General features: G+C 40.5%; 1 long non-coding RNA gene across 1 annotated transcript; it reads left to right on the forward strand.

The window, feature by feature from the left end:
• The first annotated feature begins 4141 nt into the window (after nucleotides 1–4141).
• On the forward strand, nucleotides 4142–4633 carry LOC112100353. The gene is made up of 3 exons (XR_002906705.1): nucleotides 4142–4184; nucleotides 4276–4339; nucleotides 4492–4633. It is a non-coding gene; the product is annotated as an uncharacterized LOC112100353 (long non-coding RNA).
• Nucleotides 4634–9161: the final 4528 nt, after the last annotated feature.

A 9161-nucleotide genomic window follows, 5' to 3' on the forward strand; every position in this document is an offset into this window, starting at 1 on the left:
CCCTAAACCCTAAACCCCAAACCCCAAACCCCAAACCCCAAACCCCAAACCCTAAAACCCTAAACCCTAAACCCTAAAACCCTAAACCCTAAACCCTAAACCCTAAACCCTAAACCCTAAACCCCAAACCCTAAACCCTAAAACCCTCAACCCTAAACCCTCAACCCTAAACCCCCAAAACCCTAAACCCAAAACCCTAAACCCAAAACCCTAAACCCTAAAAACCCTAAACCCTAAACCCTAAACCCTAAACCCTAAACCCTAAACCCTAAAAAAACACTAAACCCTAAACCCTAAACCCTAAACCCTAAACCCTATAAACCCTAAACCCTAAACCCTAAACCCTAAATCCTAAACCCAAAACCCTAAACCCTAAAAACCCTAAACCCTAAACCCTAAAACCCTAAACCCTAAATCCCTAAACCCTAAAACCCTATACCCTATACCATATACCCTAAACCCTAAACCCTATACCCTATACCCTATACCCTATACCCTAAACCCTAAAAACCCTAAACCCTAAACCCTAAAACCCTAAACCCTAAAACCTTCTCGGAATCATCTTCGGGTTCTTCTGCCTTGCTTCATTTTGTGGCAAGTTTGGAAGGCCCGAAATGATTTTCGATTTTAGTCGCAGTCTCTCTCTACTGATGTGGTTATCTTTCCGGTCAGCTCTGATCTCAGACTTGCTAGTTCTACTTTTGGCTTAAGGCATCCGCAACTTTAGGGAGTCCTGGTTCCCCGGATTATGGAGGGATTACGAGTTAGGGGTGGGCGTTCGGTTCGGATTAACCCGTGAAATCCGAACGGGTTCAAAGTTTCAATCCGTTCGGGTTACATTTTGGTTCGGGTTGAACCCGATCGAATTTTCAACCCGTTCGGGTTGAAGTTATTTTTTTTAACATTTAACTTTTAAATTAAAAATATATATAGTTATAAACATTAATTAAACTAAAAAATCCCTAACCCTAAACAAAAAGCTCTCCCTCTCGGCCTCCCCTCCTTGCTTCCTCTTCTAATTTTCTGTGAACTGTGGCCGACGACTTCTGCAGTAGTCACAGCAGCCCCTTAGCAGCAGCCACAGCAGCCCCGTTCAGCTCCAACAGCAGCTCGCAGCCGCCAGCAGCAGTAGCTCAGCCAGCAGCAGCAGCTCGCAGCAGCCACCAGCAGCAACCACCAGCCACCACCAGCCACCACCAGCAGCAGCAGCAGCAGCAGCCAGTAGCAGCGGCCAGCAGCCCCATTCACCGTCTTTCACCGTCTTACTCCCTCCCACGACAAGAACACTCACAGCAGCAGCCAGCATCTCCGTTCACCGCAGCCCACTCACCTTGCCCGCAACTGCGCTGTGCGTTCGCCGTTCAGCTCGCGTCCCACTCAGCCCAACAAGCCTCGATCTGCCGACGTTGTAGCTACTCCGACCTCCGAGATCAAGGTTTGTCTTACCTTGCCGACGGCGACGCTATAACTTGCTGACTTGCACGCAGCTGATGGCAACAACCCGATTCAAATTTTAAGTTTTTAACAGCCTATTGATATTAATTAAATTGTAAATTTTTAATTAATTGATTGATAATTATTCAATTATTTGAAGTGGGTTTGTTGTTGTTGATTGATAATTGAATAAATGGAGATTGTTATTAATTAAATTGGAGTGAGTTTATTGATAATTGAACAATTGGAGGGTGGAGATGGTTATTAATTAAATTGAAGTTATTAATTAAATTGGAGATTGTTAATTAATTGATTAATTTTTGCTGTTTTTTTAATTTAGAAAATGGTAATATGCTGAATTGTTGATATGTAGTTATTATTATTGTTTGTATTTAACTTAAGTGTTGTTCAATTAATTAAATTGTGATATTTGTTCAATTTAGGATATTATAAGTTATAACATTATGAAATTTTGAGGTTTTGTAATGACAACCTAATGCGATCATGTTATGGATTTATGATTCAGATGTCTGATAGTGGTGGCTCAAGAATTCATGAAAGCATCCAATTCACTGAATCTAATGAAGTTAGTGATATATCACCAATGGCTACGGGAGCCCAATCCGAATCAAAGAGGAAGAGGTCATCGAAGACATCATCAAAACCGCCTCAACCAAGAAAAGTGATGGCTCCAAGATCAAAGGTATGGCAAGATTTCACTAAATTGCCGGAAGATTATAATCGGTGTAAGTGCAACTACTGTGGCCAAGAATATTCATGTAAATCTACTGATGGGACTAGTAGTTTGTCGAACCACTTGAAAAGGTGTTTAGAATATGAAAGTTATTTACAAAATCAAACAGCTTTAAGTCAAGAAACTATTGGTGTCGGTAATGAAGAGGTTGGTCAGGTTGTGGTTAGGGGGTTTAATCAGGAGGTTATTAGAAGAGCGACTGCTAAAATGATTATTCTTGATGAATTGCCATTTTCGCATGTGGAGAATTCTGGATTTAGACATTTTTGCAGTGTTGCATGTCCTAGGTTTATGGTTCCATCTCGTAGAACTATTACCAAGGATATCCTTGACATATTTCTATCAGAAAAGGCTTCATTGAAGAGTTTATTATGTGATAAGAAGCAAAGAGTGTCTCTTACTACGGATATTTGGACTTCCATCACAACGGTCAGTTATATGGTAATAACAGCACACTTTATTGATCAAGATTGGCAGTTACGCAGGAGGATCATCAGTTTTAACACAATTTCTGATCATAAAGGGGAGACAATTGGTAAGCAGCTCGAGAAATGTTTGCTTGATTGGGGTATAGAGAGGGTGTTCACAGTCACCGTGGATAATGCAAGTGCAAATAAAGTTGCCATTACCTATTTGACGAATAAATTGAAGACTTGGAGAGATGGTGCATTGGTGTTGAATGGTGACTTTATCCATGTACGTTGCTGCGCACATATCATGAATCTTATTGTTAATGAGGGGTTGAAAAAACTAGATAACAGTATTATTAGTATCCGTAATGCTGTGAAGTATGTAAGATCATCTACTGCGAGATTGAAAGCATTTCAAATTCGTGTAGAGCAAGAAAAGATCTTGGGGAAGAATGGTCAGCCTTCTAGAGGAAGTGTGGTTTTAGATTGTCCAACTAGGTGGAATTCCACATATACCATGTTAACAACGGCATTGAAGTTTAGATCGGCATTTGATCGAATGGCATATGAGGATAAGCTTTATGATGCTTATTTTCATGAAGAAGAAGGTGGGAAAAAAAAAATCGGACCACCAGGAAGTTATGATTGGGATAATGCTCGTCGGATGGTCAAGTTTTTGAGGATTTTTTATGAGGCCACATTGTCATTTTCTTCTTCACTGAGGGTGACATCTAGTACGTGCTACAACGAGATATGCAAAGTTGAAAAAGCTTTGAATACAATGGCGGACAGCCTTGACCCACACATTAGTATGATAGCAAGTAGCATGAAGGAAAAATTTGAAGAGTATTGGGAGGGGTCTTCGAAGATAAACAAGTCGTTGATCGTTGCTTCTATATTAGATCCACGGGGGAAAATGAATTTTCCAGCACTTTGCTTTGAGACTTTATATGGTAAAGATAGTGCAAAATGTGCTGAAATGAAAAATGTGGTGAAGGATGTGTTAAACAAGCTTTTTGAAGCATATAGTGCTCAACACTTTAAACCAAGTGCTAGTGCTAGTGCGAGTGCGAGTGCATTTCCGAGTGAAAGTGTGAGTGCATTTCCGAGTGAAAGTGCGGGTATTAGTGCTAATAGTGGGCTGACTTTTATGGATGAAGACGATGAGGTATTTGAGGACCCTTTTTCCAAATATACTGAGATGGTTGCCGTTACTAGAGATCACATAGAATTTTCAAATAAGCTAGATCTTTACTTGATGGAGTCGGTTGAATATCAAGTGTCTAATGCATTGGGGGCTCCATTTGATATTTTATTATGGTGGAAAGCTAATAGTTCGAAATACCCAATTTTATCGCAAATAGCTAGAGATGTACTTGCCATTCCGGTATCTACAGTTGCATCTGAGTCCGCCTTTAGCACAGGAGGTCGTATTTTAGATGAATATAGGAGTTCTATGACTCCTGATATGGTGGAAGCATTGATACTGACACAAAATTGGTTGCGAACTTCACTTTTTGTTGATTCAACGACAAACCTTCAGGTGTTGGTGGAGGAAAATGAGTTCATGGATGCTCTTACAGAAGGTATAAATATTAATGATTATTTATTTATTTTTTAGATTTGTTTACTTTAAGTTAAAGAGTTATTTACTTCAAATCTTTTTATTTTATGTAGAGCTTCGTAAATCGACATAAGCAGAACATCCAAGTGTTCTAATATGAAGATTTTTGCTGCAACAGTAAGTTTGTTATCGATTTAGATCAAACTTAATAATCATTTACAATTAAGGCATAGTCATAATACAAATATGCTACTAGTAATATTGAGAATTGTTAAGGCATATTGAGTTATTCAACTAAATTTTAATTAAGTTTTTTAATTTTTTTGCAGCATGGACTGATTTGCTTCATTTTCTATCCGTTGTTGCTCGATATTTTTCTATGGTGGTGGTTAATTATTGCTAATTTGGAGATGTTGTGTTGAGTATTGATGGTGTTAGTCTTAGAGATGGATTATTAGCCTTATTTGTCATGTGGAGAATGAAGATGTTTAATCATGGTTGCCATTTGCCATTTTAATTTTTAGATTTGTAATTTTTGTAGTTTGATTGTACTGGATATTTGTTGTTAAGAATGTTTGGAATTTAAATTTTTAGATTTTAAGTGGTTAGAAACTTAGAATTTTTAGATTAAATTGTTTCAATCCGAACTAACCCGAACTAACCCGAACTAACCCGAACTATGAAATACAAGTATGCAACCCAAGAGGGGGGGTGAATTGGGATTCTAAAAATTATTCAATATTAAAGAAAATCTTAATGCAAATATAACTCAAATTCAAAGCAATAACAATTAAGATGATCACAATATAAAAAGATAAGGGAAGAGAGATTCAAACACGAGATTTTTACGTGGTTCGGCCAACCTCGCCTACGTCCACGCCTCCAAGCTTTCCGGGCTTGAGGATTCCACTAAGCAAGCCTCCAAGGCTTCAAATGCTTACACTTGACTTCCAAGGTGTCAATGGACCTTTACAACAAGAGATTATCCCCAATCTCTTAACCCAAGTGTATCCCAACACTTACAATCACTCAAAGTAAAAGATTACAAATTGTTTTGCCTCTGACAATATATAAGATTACACAATGATGTTTGATATGTGAGTAGATGAAGCAAGAATGTGTTCTAAGCTCTATGAAGATTGTATTCTCGAATATTAGCTCAAATGGTTGTGTTGTGATCAATCTTCTTTGAATTTGAATGAGCTTATTTATATTTGGAGCTGAAAATCTAGCCATTACAAACTGTCGGACAGAAAACGGTTCGCCGTTAGCCATTAACGGTTAACCGTTTAGGCTGGTCAAAGTTACCGTTGAGCCAGATTTCAAATAAACGGTTTGCCGTTTAGGATTGCCCTTTCGCCGTTAACTTCCAGAGACCTGCAAGATGAACATTGGTTAACCGTTTTACGCTAAACGGTTAAGGACTTGCATGAAGTAACGTTTCTGGATATTATCGGTTAACCGTTTGAAATAATCGGTTAGCCGTTTGTCTCCAGTAACCTGCACAATGAACATCAGTTAATCCGTTTTCATTTAGCGGTTAAGGGTTTGCATAAAGTGGCTTCTCTGGGTGTTATCGGTTGACCGTTTAAAAATAAACGGTTTGCCGTTTGTCTCCAGTAACCTACACAATAAATTAGCCTTATCAGTTTTCGTTAATCAATGCCAGAGGAGGACAACCTTCGATTCTGGACGTTATCGGTTAACCGTTTAAAATAAACGGTTCACCGTTAGTGTCCAGTAGCCTTCCCATCTTGGGTGTTTCCGTTAAGCATAAACGGCTAGAGCTTAGGCAAATATGTTGCTCTCTGGTGATAATCGGTTAACCGTTTAAAAGCAAACGGTTTACCGTTAATTTCCAGTAACCTCCCTATCCATTGTGTTTTCCGTTTTCCATAAACGGTTAGAGGTTTAGGAAATGTGTTACTCTCTGCCTATAATCGGTTAACCGTTTAAAATAACCGGTTCACCGTTTATAACCAGAATTGCAATTTTAAACATGTTTTTGCAGAGAATTTCTTTCTAATTTGAAAAACCATCTTTTATGAAGAAATAAGGCAATGATTAAAAGAGTTTTCGTTTATTAAGAAATAGCTCCAATATTTATGTCAAAATACATTTAAAATTTGTTATCATCAAAATCAATATTATTAACATATTTATGTTAACAAATTATTCTAACCCGAACTAACCCGAATTAACCCGAACCGAAATTGTAACCCGAATTATCAACCCAATCCGATCCGAATTGTCAACCGAACCGAATTAAATTCGGTTCGGTTTGGTTCGGGTTGGCGTTTTGAACCCGATTGGGTTCAATTCTCCAACCCGAACGGGTTGAAACCCGAACCGAAACCCGAACAACCCGAACCGAAATCCGATTTGCCCACCCCTATTACGAGTTATGTCTACCCCTAGGAGGCCGATTCGATTAGTTACTTGGACGAGTCTGCCTCTTGGGGTGGTCAGGCTGACTTTGGATGGTTGCTATAGGGGCAACCCTGGGATGGCTGCTTCTGGGGCATTCTTCGGGATCATCGAGGCGTGGTTATAGCTGCCTTTGGATCTTTTCCAGGCCACAAGCCCATTTTATATACTGAGCTTATGGCGGTGTGCGAGGGTTTGGAGTTAGCCATTCAGCTTGGTCATTCAGTGCTAGAGGTGGAGTCGGATTCAACTGTGGTGGTGTCTTGGATACATTATTTAAATATATAATAGTAATTGATGCATATTCTCTGCGTTAGGCATGTCGTCTAATATCTTCATCCTCCATTCAAGTGAGACATGTTTTTCGTGAGGTTACCTATGCAGCTGATTTTCTGGCCAACTTGGCGTGCTCTCATCGGTCTAGTTGGGATTTCTTTTCTCCTCAGGAGCTGCCTGGAGTAGGGGTGGGCAAAATCAAGCTCGGGTCGAGTTCGGGTCAATCCGATCGGGTTTCGGGTTGTTCGAGTTGGGGAAATATTGATCCGAATACAACCATAACTTAAAACCCAACCCGACCCGACCCAACCCAACCTTATCCGATATATGTTCGGATCGGTTCGGATCGGGTCAAAAAATCGAGTTGATTTCGGGTCTTGGAACAATAGAATGCAGTTCGGGTCGAATCTTGGAGCAGCAAAATGCAGATCGGGTTTTGGAGCAGCAGCAAAATGCAGATCGAATTCGGGTCTTGGAGCAGCAGCAAAATACAGATCGGATTCGGGTCTTGGAGCAGCAGCAAAATACAGATCAGATTCGGGTCTTGAAGCGACAAAACTCAGATTGGGGCAGTGGCACTTGGCACTTGGATGCAAATCAGTGGCCACGGACGTGCAGCAGTAGACAGGATGACGCACACTCGTGCAGCAGCAGACGGGATGACGAACACTCACACAGCAGCAATAATCGTGGACCAGCGAACTCGCAGCAACGCCGAGCAGCAATGAGCACACAGGCGGATGATTCTTGAGGTGTGGACTCCCTTGGCGACTTGTTGTTGGCCATTGGGTGCGATCTGTGGATGTGTTTTGTGTGCAACAGCAACCTTGTGTTTGTGTGTTTGTGCTGTGAATGAATATGTGATTTGTGTTGTGTTTGTGTGACTGTGTGTGCAGCAGCATATGTGTGTGTAGTTGTGTGCTGTGTGCAGTGTTAGCTTAGGTTTTTTTTTTTTGGGAACCCGATCGGGTCGGGTTTGACCCGAACCGATCACAACCCGATCGGGTTTGTAAATTTCAATCCGATCGGGTTTCAATCCTGACCCGAACCCGAAATTTATTGGGTCAGGTCGAGTCGGGTCGGATCGGGTAAAATGCCCACCCCTAGCCTAGAGGCTTCTCGGGTATTCTTCTCATGGACGCACAAGCGATCCCCCATGTCAGACAATAGGATTTTTTTCTATTTCATTTTGTATCACATTTTCTCTGGGAGGTATTGGCACATGTCCCCCTCATTTGTATCTGATTCACTTTCGGATTTATTTGACAGGTAGGGGTCCCACCTAACCACACACCTTTTCTTTGGTGGTTTTAAAAAAAAAAGAAAAAAACCCTTAAACCCTAAACAAAAAAACCATGATTTGCTACAGTAACATATTCTCTCAAATTGCTACAGTGATGCCGCAACATTGATTCAACTTTCCGGCCATTTTTCCAGCGAGTTAACGTTCACCACCCATTCCAGCACATTAGTCTTTCAATTCTCTTCAATTTGATATGTTGTTTGGAAAATTCGGAGTACGTTTGGGCTTCGAAACATTGATTTGAATTTGGATTACTATTCATATTACAGTAACCGATTATGCCCTTCACATTTCCTACCATTTTTCCGGCAAGTAAGCATACATCTTCCACTTAAACACACTCACCTTTCATCGATCTATATTTCTGTGGGTTTGTTGGTGATTTTCGTGTTGATTTGGGTGCTTAATCAAGCTTTAAAGTGTCAATTCACTATTTATTAAATAGTGCCGATCACTACATCTTAAATCTGGCCAAATACAGTGCTTGTTTTTCATTGCTACAATACATTTGATCGCTACAGTAACCATTTCTGCTACAGTGTGTTTGTGACCACAGAATTGAATTTTCTTGGTGCATTTTCGCATTATTCTTCCGGGGACTCCCATTGCGCAACTCGGCCTGAATGGCTTCTCCGTCCATGGCCGGTGGCCATCCGGCTGCTATTTGGAGTTCCCACCACTCCCGTCATTTGCTAAAATGGCGTCAAAACCGCCACCACTCGACCTTACAAGTCTTTTGTGGATGTTACTATCGGGTCTCAAAGCTCTTATTCGGTCATCGCCTTCAAGCAATCTTCCACCTATAAAGGCGAACCTACTATATTTTTCACCGAGGAAGAAATCAACATCATGGCCGCGCCATTCAAGCTTTCTTTGGTGGGTAAGTTCTCTTTCATCCGTCCTCCCATTGATATTATCTGTAAATTTTTTGTGGCATTAAGTCTGAAAGGAAACGTTGAAATCTATTTATTGGATCCTCGCCACATCCTGATT

Source organism: Citrus clementina, unplaced genomic scaffold, assembly GCF_000493195.1.
Source record: "Citrus clementina cultivar Clemenules unplaced genomic scaffold, Citrus_clementina_v1.0 scaffold_3, whole genome shotgun sequence".
In the NCBI taxonomy this organism is placed as follows: Eukaryota; Viridiplantae; Streptophyta; class Magnoliopsida; order Sapindales; family Rutaceae; genus Citrus; species Citrus x clementina.